The sequence below is a fragment of the Acomys russatus genome, chromosome 6, assembly GCF_903995435.1.
Source record: "Acomys russatus chromosome 6, mAcoRus1.1, whole genome shotgun sequence".
NCBI lineage: Eukaryota > Metazoa > Chordata > Mammalia > Rodentia > Muridae > Acomys > Acomys russatus.
Genome location: NC_067142.1, coordinates 64,391,918 through 64,404,146, shown reverse-complemented (window position 1 = coordinate 64,404,146; position 12,229 = coordinate 64,391,918).

Sequence of the window (12,229 nt, the reverse complement as noted above, 5' to 3'; positions counted from 1 at the left end):
CAAAGATTTATTTGAGGCAACTCATTGGCTCACTTGTGCTGAAACATCAGGATAGCTAAGGGCTTTTCTTCACATCTGACTTAGGTCATTGTCTACTTTTCCTTCTCCTAAGAAACATCAGTGATATTTCTGAAAGTGAATCACTAGTTTTATAATATTTATCTCCTTTGATATTTACAACATAAAGATTTTACAATATGAAATGTCTAACTTGCATTCCAAATTTCACATAAGAAAAGTAAAGTTCGGGGAGGTGAAAGACTAGGCTCATGTTGGCATGGGGTTTTTTGAGCCATGCTGTTGAATGTGGAAGGCAGAGCACCATGACACGAGGAGTTTGTACTCTTGTATAAAGACATAGGCATGTGAATCTAAACAGTAACATCGAATCGGTGCCATCGACCCATCGACAGCGCTTCCGGAGAACAGTGGGCACCGAGGAAGAGTGGAGCCTGCAGGAGTAAGGTCTAACTTTCCCCTTTATGTCAGCGTGATTCTAGGACAACACTCAGCACGGTTTTTGTCTTGATGTATGTGTTGAACACTCGAGCGCTCCAAGTGCATATCAGGGAAAACACTTCAAAGGGAGGATGAGGAAGAGAACAGTGACAGCACAGTAAAGGAAAGGGGACAGTTGAGGGTGGCACATGGGGTGAGTTGAGGCAGCCCTTTGCAGTGTCAAACTGTTTCTATTTCTTAAAGATGCATGCTATATAGGATAGAAAAAACTCAAAGAATTATGTCAGGACAAAGCCTTCGTATTCAATGGGTCTCAGTTTGGTGTCTTTACGAATGTTTTAAACAGGCATAAGAAAACGTTTGAGCTATTAAAAATGAAAGGGTTGTTTGACTCCCAAATACTAAGACGGTGGGGGGTCACTTCACTCTGATCCTGACCACATTGCTGCAGCCTGGATCTTCTGGATCTTCCAGAAGCTTCCTTGTGCAGCCTCTTCACCCTGCTGTGGCACCTTCTGTCAAATGCTTCCCACGTTTGTCATCAAAATGTTTTGGCAGAAGCATCATCTTTAGGTTTTGACATAATTCCGAAGAGAGACTTTTTCAATTATTACTAATGGAGCATTAGGCTCCTCTTTGGGAACTCTTGCATGAATAAAAAGGGTCATTAATGACAGCGACTCTTAGGCGGAAATATGAGTCAGTGCTTGGTGCAAGGTGCTTTTTTTAAAGCACCTGGCAATTTCCCACTCCTTCACCACCTCTGCAACTCAAACAGTAATCTATTGAGGTGCCGATTATAAAGTCAGTGGTATTGATTCTCTGCAGGTGAGTGCTATTTATTCTCCAGTGTTGTATTTCTCATATTACATAATAATGTCTCACACACTTATAACCCTTTTCATTCTCAAGTGTTTCTCCAGTTTGGATACTTTCAGAAACAGCTTTTGTAGTAACTTTGTGACTCACTTTCATATGTAGATGACAGACTCGGGCTATTACAACAGCACAGGAGGAAGCTCCGCCTGTTCACAGTGTCCTACGGGATGGCAGTTGGACAATACTGTACCTCCGAAGTTGGTGAGTGAGCATCCAAGCCCAGGCAAGAGAAAGGACAATCAGTTTGAAGACTTGTTATGTGTATTCCACATGATGATTCCCACCTCTAAGTTAAGGCTAAGGTAAAGCTGTGAGACAAGTGAGCTGTGGCTCACTGCTTGCACCAACAACTCATAATCTCCCTTCCCTAATGTGATTACATGTGTAAAAAGGAAAAACCATATAGGTTAGGTACATATTCTGGTACTTATAACCCCTCACATTATAAGTTGATTACAATTAATAGAAGTACAGGTGAACAGTGTGATTATAACAGAATAATACGGCACCAACTATAACCTATAGAAAAAGGAGGCCAGCTACAAACTCTAGTCATTTACTCGAAGCAACGGTTTGTGTTTGATATGACTTCTAAAGCAGCAATAAAAAAAAAAAAAAAAAAAGTACCGCTTTGCCAAAATTGGCTAGTGATCATAAAAATGGTGGGCATGTTGGTTCACTGCCAAGAAAACTCATGGGTGCCTTCCCCCTATTGTCTTTAATAAGAGTTTTATATAAGAGAACAAAAAGAAAATTCAGTGTGTCCACAGTTCAGCTACAATTTAAGCAGATAAAAGCGTTCTAGGTAGTTGTGACTTTCTTCATAAGTATTAAAAAGACATAGGAGATATCTTTCTGGCAAGAACGACAAAGGCTGAAGGATGAGTCATGTCTGGAAGATATATAACAGTACCGTTGAGAGCAACACAAACTTTGGAGCAAGTCACTATGGATTCTGAAGGTGACCTTTGACACTGAATAGCTGTGTGATCTTTCTTAACTTTCTATGTCTCTTCCTTATCCCTCTGTAGCAGGATGACAGTAGTACAGACCCCAGACCATGAATAATGATGCATGGATAAAATTCTCAAATGATAAAAATATTAAAAATTCATTTTTTAGGAAAAATATCTCAATAGATACAGAAAAAAATAATTTGAAGAAAGCCTAATATTCTTTCAGGATAAAAAAGAAGTATATTCAAAAAGCAAGAATTAGAACTTGTTCAACCTGGTAAAGGGAATCTAAAAACCCATAGTTAACAACAAACTTGATGGTGAGAAAATAGAGAGTGTCTATCAAGAACTGGACAGAGATCTCTGCTCTTGCTAATCTGCATTCTCCTCGGGGCTCCATTTAGGGAAATTGAGCAAAGCCGAGAAACAAAGGGATTCCTACTGAAAATTAAGAGATGAATGTTATTGCTATTTTCAGACAGTATGCCATTACTTAAAGAAAATCCTAAAACACGTGTACATATTATGGCAACTAATTCATAAGGCAAGGTGGCAATAAGAATACTGATATATGAAAATCATTTATATTCCAATACAACTGGAGCCAAAAACCTCAAACTGAAACTAAGAAGATAACTTCATTTGTTGTAGCATTCAGACGGGATTAAAATGTTTTGAAATTCATTTAACAAAGTGATTGTGACTCTTACACTCTGAGAAGCACATGGCACTGTTGAAGGAAATTAAAGAATAAGTAAGTGGAGGATCACCCCAGGTCTATAGAGCTGATGAATTAATACTATTTAAACGAAAGGACTCTCTCCATTTTTGATGTGCAGACTCAATGAAATGTCTATCATAAGCCTAGATGGCGTCTTTGTAAACACAGGAGAGCAAATTCTACAACTCACAGAGTATTGCTAAGGACTTAGATAACCAAGTCAGTCTTGGCAAAGAACACAGCTGGAGAACTCACATATTTCAGTATCACAATTACTACAACATTTTATGTGACTGCTGGGAAACAACAACCCATCAGAAGCTGTATAAATAAATAAATAAATAAATAAATAAATAAATAAATAAATAAGAAATTCTCCAGTACATATTCCAGAACACCAGCAACTTGATCCTCCCCACCCGGACTCACTATAAACTTCATACTGTTCCATTTCCTACCGTAGACTCCACTAGTATCATTGACTGGATCTGCTGCAGAGCCCTTTCCTAATCCAAGCCACTCCCATCTGTCAATCTTCTGTATCAGGATCTATAGGCCAGAATAATCTTTCTAAATATGGAATGTGATACAATTCAAAGGCCTGTAAGATACTGTATTTCTTATTTAGCAGTAAGCCTCATGCAGCACTAGGCAACTTGCCCTTTGCATTTTTCATTTTGAAGGTGTGTGTATGTGTGTGTGAGTGAGTGAGTGAGTGTGTGTGTGTATGTGTGTGACACAGACAGACAGAGAGAGAGAGAGAGAGACAGACAGACAGAGACAGAGACAGAGACAGAGACAGATAAAGGAGGGAGGGAGGAGGTGTGTGGTGCCTGCAGAGGACAGAAAGCATGTTTATTATTTTGGTTTTGAATATGTGAGAACAGTATCTGATGTTCCTACTTCGTCTGTCCCTTTTGAGAATTTTAATTCCACAGGCCAAAGACCCACTGTGAGAATCACCTGTTCTGCCAAGTAAGTCATTCTCAGTCACAAGCAGGGACATGTGAAGATGACCATTGGGTGGAGCTGTAATCATGGCAGTTTGCTGCATAAAGGATTTCTTTTCTAGGATTCTGTTTGTGACCTGGTCACTCTAAGTTCATGCCCTAATAGGAGGTCATGGTAACTTCTTGGGTGTCTTGGTACCAACAAGCACACCCTATATTCAGTAGTCTTAGAAGCATCTGCACAGTACCTTTCTATGGATTCCTTCATCTTAGTAATGGCTGTGCATCAGCTCTCTGAATAGGGAGATCAAAACATCACTTCCTTGCCACAATGTTCTTTAGGTTTTCAAATGAGAAGCCACCTTCATGCTCACAGGAGCTTTCAGATCTGAAGCTGACTTGGACCCCGAAGCTCAATAGTAAATAGGTAATTTTTAATTGTATTTATTTTCTTATCATGTGTGTGTGTGTGTGTGTGTGTGTGTTGCACGCATGCCTGCAAATGCCTGTGGTAAAGAAGGCTTTAGATGCCATGCAATCTGCCATTACAAGCAGTTACAAGACACCTGGTGTGGGTGTGAGGTACTAAACTTGGGTCCGCTGGAAAAGCAGCAAAGGACCTACATCACTGAGCCATCTCTCTAGCCCTGCACTTGGCCCTTTTTAATCAAGGTGAGGGCTCTCATTTCCCTTCTCCATTGCTGTTTGATTCTCATTGTAGATGTTGCTGAGTGGGGAAGTTATGTGCTAACCATCTATTTTGCCTGTAGCTATGCTCACTGAAGGGTAAGATATCTTGGCTGTCCCTCTGATGTCACCATTTTGGTCATCACAGTCTCAAAGCATACAGAAGCTAAGCACCTCCAACTTATTTCTAGTTCTGCAGCTCAGCTGGGCAGCTCCATGGTTAATAATGAACATATACACGTGCTCCCTTTTCCAACCATCAGGTCAAGATACACAAGAAAGCCATTACCTGGCTTCTTAGCACTATGGGCATCCTTCTCACCATTGCTTCCCTGACATCCTTGATGGGTGTCAATCTTCATTACCAGTTTGATGGGATGGAGAATCACCATAGGAGTATGCATCTGGTTATAGCAATAGAAATTTTAGAATCATTTAATGGATCAGGGAAAGCCAACATCCACTGTGGTTAGCCCCATTCCATTAAGGGATGGATCCCCCAGCTCCATCTAATCAATTCGTGGCAAGATCCCTCCTTCCCTCAGTATCTTATTTATTTCCCCTTCCAACAGGGCAGCTGATGTCACACTCTGTCCCCAGGCCTGAAGAAGTGCATCTGTCTGTTAGTTTGACTTGGCGGGGGGAGTTCATCAGATGTTAAATGGTACACACTCAAAAACCTTCCATACATCACCAAGCAGTGGTAGCACATCCCAGCGCTCAGGAGGCAGGAAGATCTCTGGGTTCAAGGCCAGCCTGTTTCAGGTTCACCAGGACTATACCGAGAAACTGTCTGAAAGTTTATCTACAAGTCAACTAATTCTTGCTCATCTTACCTGCTTGGTCAAAATTCAATCTCAAGAATTAAGCTTTCGGTACCTGCCAGCTCATCTTGACTAATCCCAGAGTTCCTTTGAGTTGAAATCTCTTTCCTCACTTATCAGTTGCTGTTGGCAGAGCCTAAGCTGAGGTTCTGGTGCTGAAGAGGGGATGGGTTTAGCTCCTCAGAGGATGACCTGTCTGTTGTAGTGGTGAAATCTCTGGAATCACACGGGAGAAATATTACTTCTTGCTCCTGAAGATTGGGATATCATTTTGAGAACCAAAGTCCTCAGAAACATCCACCAACGTGTGCCTGTCACATGTCTTAGTGCCCCAGGCCTTGCAAAAGTAGTTCCTAACTTCAACAGAACAGACCTGCGTTACCTTCTCTTCAGATCCCTCTGTACATCACCAGAACATAACCCCACCATCTACTGCATAAGGTAAGGATGTCTTCAGAGATTATCCCCAGCCATCAACAGTGCACACTATCTACTTAACAGCCATTTTCAACACATAACTACAACTTAGTTGTGACCAGTCAGCATTGCTCTCCCCGTATGCATTGATATCTCTACAACTTTCAAATGAGCAAGTGGACGAGTCCAACCAGCACTTTTCTTCAGATATACAAATGAAATATGTGTTAGTAGGGCTGCCACCTTAACCAAACACTGTCCCCTCCTCTCACCTACTCAGGGTGGGCTTCTCATTGCTACCCAAGCAGGCAGTAATCCTGACCTTAATGTTCTAGATCAGCGCTTTTCAACCTCCCTAATGCTGCGACACTTTAATAAAGTTTCTCGTGTTGAGGTGACCCCCGACCAGAAAATCATTTTTGTTGCTACTTCATAACTGTAAATTTTGCTTTGACTATAAATCCTAATATAAATATCTGTGTTTTCCAATGGTCTTAGGCAAACCTTGTGAAATGATGATTTGAGCCTCCAAAGGGGTCGCGACCCACAGGTTGAGAACTGCGGCTCTAGAACATTCCCCCCCAGGGCTGCATTCATCCATCAAGGCCCTGCAAGAGCAGAGGTAAAAATGAGATGTGAGGTTTAAAACTTTTGTGAGTGAAAATTTTACCAGAAGAAATGGGCTGGTCCTCATATCATATCCCTGCCTAGTGAGAAGCTGGCGCAGCTTCAGACACAGTACTCCAGTGGCTGTAAAGGAAGTCAATCAGCCGTGCTCCTTACCTCAATCTGGTTGGGCATCCTCAATGCTCAGTGCTAAGTATTTTTCTCCCTTCTAAGCATGCTACCATCCCATTATGCTTACAGAACTACTGCCCATTGCTGTCTCCTTAAAGTCTGTTGCATAGCAACATCATAGTCAACCAGCATTTCGAAAGTTGGTCCTGGGTTTATACAAACGAGTAAAAGGAAAGAGTTTATTCGAGTGCCTGTGAGGATTTTGGCAAAGTTCTGGGCTGTTGAGCCAAATGAGGTGGGAGGGAGTATGGTACTTGGCCCAGCTGCCAAGTTCACACAGACACGAGTGCCCCATGGGAAAGGCAACAGCTATCTCACCTAATACATGCCTTTGACCAAAGGCGTGAATGGCACACGGTTATCATATTATAAATCTTGCTAGTGTCAAACCAAGAGTAAAAATTGGGTCTATTGAGGGCTAACCCCATCAGTCTTTCTCTGGCTTCTGTTTCTCAAACATAAGGGCAGGTAGAGCACCCACACCCAAGCTCGTCTCCTCTCAGTGGCAGACTGTGCTGGCTTATTAATAAATAGTTACCAATGGGCAATCATATGGAGAAAAAAGCATATCTTATGCCAATCCTCCATCCGTTGAGTGTCTTTCATCACAACTGTTAGTCTGTGTGCAGCACATGGGCCCCATTCTCACAGAAGGAAAATGGTTCCTTATTCCAGGATGGCATTAGGCAGCCCTGATAGCGCCATGTGTTAATGACCTCGTTAGATTAGAATCTGTGCTAGGGGGCTTAATTTAAAATGACTCTGATTGTCTTCCAACTTCTTATTATGGAGATCTCTCAAGGGAATGGCCAAAGTCAGTTTGCCTGATGGAAGAGTGAGCAGAAGGAAACGGCAGCTCTCTCTCTCTCTCTCTTCCCAATCCCATGAGGCCACGGACACTGCTGAGACTCCAGGTTTAAAGTCAGCTCTTCAAGTTACCATGTTGACACACTCTCCACAATTCTTTGGGTACAAGTGATAAAAATAGTAGCTAACTAAACCAGAAAAGAGAAATCCCGGGACACAGTTGGCTTCAGACACGGCTGAACTACAGATATTAATTTTCTGTCTTTTCCTTTTCTCACTCTTTATTCCTCCTTCTCTTCTCTCTTTCCTCCTTTATCTACCTTGTCTCTCTTCCTCTTTCTCCTGCCCCCGAGGGCCCAATTCTTGCATGGAATGGATGCAGCAGTCTTAGGAAAGCATCATCTGCACTTACTCCAAGAATAGTGCCCAGGAAGAGGAAGTGAGAAATTCCTGGTACTTAGGAGCCCAGCCTGTGACACAGTCTCACCACCTGCTAGAGAAACAGAAAACAGAGTGAGTGAATCCCGGCTGAAGCACTCGGACCAAGAATGAATGAGGGCAAAATTGTGAAAGAATGACCTAATAAACAAACAGCTTTTCACTGGAGAAAAGAAGAACGGACAAAAGAAAACGCGTACTCCACTCTTAAGTCACCATCAAATGAGAGAAACAGTCTCACTTTTCAGGGACTCAGGCTCTAATAAACAAAAACTTTACACATTTAAATAACCACAGGATGCAGTAAACTCTAAAAAGCTAAATATGTTGCTTTAGGCTCAGCAAAGGCTGCAGGCTCTGTTTGAGAAAGGAATTCTGTCTGAGTGGTAATCCCCAGTCATACATAACCTAGGGGATTTGAGCTATGCATTATAAATTTATTCAAGACGTATCTCTTAAAAGGAAAGACTTCTGTTAATAAGTTAGCACACGGGAGGCTGAGAGAAGATAGCAACAAGCTTAAGGCAACCTGGACTATCTAGTTAAGACCCTATCTTTAGAACATAAAATAGAGAAAACTCATTATTTTTTTTGGCCATAAAATCCTAATTTCATTCTGGTATCTTCTTTGAATTAACACAAACTTAAACACTAACAACAATACAATGAGCTGGCAATTGTTAAATTCTTCCCTTGTGCCCAGATCTGGACTTCATAGTTTCCACATATTTACTCATCAAATATTTATATCTATTCTTAGAGTTATGTATTCTCATCGTTTGAATCTTACAAATAAGGAAAGAAAATTTCCAGCCATTAAATAAAGAGACAAATACCCTGGAGCTAGTAACTGATGAGGGGGATTCAAGCCCATGGAGGCTGACTAGGCATGCCCTCTTAGTCTTCCTGCCATATAGCTGTTCTCAGTCTCATTTGCATACATAAATGGAAATAATAATAGTGTACTCACCCCCCAGGAATTTTATGAGAATTATATAATGCCTAGGACACATGGAAGCTATCCAATGAATAGAACCAGACGTGAATGTGTGTGAAGGAATTACAGTGTCTTTTTGTGTGATGAGAAAAGACAATGAATTTTAATTAACAGGGTTTGGTTACACGTCATACATGTTCACTTTATTAGCTGCTTAACCATGGACAATTCATTTCACTTCTTTAAGTGTGTCTTCCTTTTATCTGCAAGGCTGGAGTTATGACTGTGTGAAAAACGTGTACGTTTATCTTAGGAAATGTTACCTAAAATAAAAGCTATGATGTGACCTTTTAAACTCAAATATGATACACATACGAGACGCTGATGTGGCTATACAGAACAATGTAGGACTTGCTTGAGGCTCATGTGATGCCACTTGTACCCCAAAGCAAAGCTTGATTGGCTGAGAACCTATCATTCTCTCAAATCAACTGCATTCCTGTGCATGCCTCTAAATCTAGCCCATTTGTACAATGGCCAGACCTAAAACTGTACTGCTTGCTCACTGCCTCCCTTCATCTTAACTGGTTCCTATGATTTTACCTATGGTTAAAAATGGTATCCTGGCCATACACAGGGGTGTAGGCCTGTAATCTCAGCACTCAGAGAGGCAGAGGCAGGCAGATCTCTGTGAGTTTGAGGCCAGCCTGGTCTACAAGTAAGTCCAGGACATCCAAGGCTACACAGAGAAACTCTGAGAGATGAGAGAGAGAGAGAGAGAGAGAGAGAGAGAGAGAGAGAGAGAGAGAGAGAGAGAGAGAGCGGAGGAGGAGAGAGAGGGGAGAGAGAGAGAGAGAGAGAGAGAGAGAGAGAGAGAGAGAGAGAGAGAGAGAGAGAGACAGAGACAGAGATAGAGAGACAGAGACACAGAGAGACAGAGAGACAGAGAGACAGAGTCTGTGGCAGAAACTGAAGGGGATGGAATGAGAATACCTGGTTCTAGGACAGTGGTTCTCAACCTTCCGAATGCTGCAACCTTTTAATACATTTCCTCATGTTGTGGTGACCTCCTCAACTATAAACTTATTTTTTTACTACTTCATAACTGTAATTTTGCTACTGTTATGAATTGTAATGTAAGTATCTAATGAGGGTCATGACCCACAGGTTGAGAACTGTTACTGTAGGACCTTAAAGAAAGAGAAGCATGACTCATCTTTTTCTATCCTGTGACTGTGCAGTGAGACACAAAAGGGTGAGACACTAGACTCTTTCACGTGAGGTCACCTATTGTAGGAACTCTTCTGCCATTTATGCAGGAAATGAATTGGAAAAAATAAATTGATCTCTTCTAAAGAAATTCCAAAACTCTACAAAACACAGCCAGCAAGGACATGCGTAGAAAGATAAAAGACCTCCAACCAATGGTGCAGAGATACACAAAACATGAATAAGAAAAAGCCAGGGAAAGGTGAGGAATGGAGAGACAGAAGCAGTTGTCTAAGTTGAGCACACAGAGAGAGGAGCTAAGTCCTTAAATGGCAGCATGTCCGGGGTCACTTCCAGCAAAGGCTGAAGCTTATAGGACAAATATTACAGAACCTTTTTAGTCTTCTGGTTGCGGATGCTATTTCTCTGCTGGTGCATGGACCTTACTCCAAATCAATGAAGTTTAACTTTGATGGCCAAGAGACAGTTTTCAGTTTGTTTCACTGTGTCTTAGTAATAAGTCTATTGACAGAGACTACCTAAGTGCACCACTGCTTTTTGTAACCTGAAATAGCATTATATCCATTTTGACACTCTTAGGGGAAAAAAAATGTCTTTCAACAAATAATATAGGTTACATCAACCAAAAAGGTGGTGTTGGTGATGCTAATGGTGGTAGTGATGATGGTAAGTGTGGTGGTGATAGTAGAGGTGGTGATGGTAAGGATTGTGATAATAGTGGTAGTGGTAACCATGGCAATGGTGGTGGTAATGGTAGTGATGATAAACCTGATGGTTACAGTGAGAGTGGTGGTTTGGGGGATATGGAGACGATAAATGAGATGGAATGGTTACAACAGTGATAGTGATGTTAGTGTTACTGGCAGAGATATTGTAGGCATGGTGGTGGTAGCAGAAAGGCAGCCGATGTTGGACGGTGATAATAGCCGTGGCAGTGATGGAAGTGCTGGTGGTTGTGATGGTCCAGACAGAGGAGGTATTATTTATGCACAACGATGGTTACAATGGCCATGGTAGTGGTAGTGGTCCTGTGGTGCTGCCTTGAGTACCGGCCCCTGCAAACCGAAGGAAGCCTAACCCCAGATGACAAAGTGGCCCCTCCAGTACAGCATTTATAGAGTCCACAAAAGAGAGTTCCTCCATGGTCTCACTCTGTGCTTTGTGTCCACCATACCCAGCAGCAGAACCATCAAAAAAAACAGGGGGGGGTCGGTCCACTAATGTGGTATGATGAAATATAAGCTGCTTTGTGAGGAGTAAGGAAGACTAGAAGAAACACACGTCACCGGAGCATAGGCCTGGTTCCCTGGAACAATACAGTATAGCCGTTACAAAACCGGAAATTAAATTTCTAATGGAATCACGTGGCTAAATTTTAATTATTAACAGGTCTGTTCCTACATATACCCAGATAATCAGCATGCATGTAAGTATGGGTACATATCATCCACACAGCACATCATGAGTTTACTTGAGTCCCATGGTGCATCCACACTGCCCTGCTGTGTTCTTTGTATACAAGATCTTCTGGAGTTGTTTAGAAGCCAGGACTGCCCTGGCATGGCAATCTCATCCCTGCCTCTCTATCTTATCTGAATTGAGGTAAAACCAATTAAATCCCTTCCGAGAGCTGATTTCCAACAGATATTTGGACAGGTAGGACAATATTCGGCCTGGATTTGACACCAAAGAAATGTCATCCCCATGTCAGCTGCAACCTAGTGGCAGCAAAGATCATGGCCTCTAGCATGGCATCAGCGTTTCTCTTAATGACCCCACGTGTTCTGGGGAGAGGAGGATGACAGCCCAGAGCCCTGTGGAATCGAAGGCCTTAAGGGCAAAAGAGCCGTTAGTCTTGTCAGGAAGGAATGACTTCAGCCATGTTAAGCCTAAGGCCATATCGTTATCTGCCTTGCTTTGCTATATCTGGCTCACTTAACTGGCTCAGCAATGCACACTTTTATTCCATCCACCTTTCATAGCGGAAATATAGATGGCTGCGATCCACACACACTGGGAAGCTTGTAATTGCTCTCCACACCATAGCCAGTATGACTGCAGTGAGAGGAAAAGGCAAGTTCAGAAAGACAATGCTAAGTTTACCTTCTCACCCACATCATCATGTC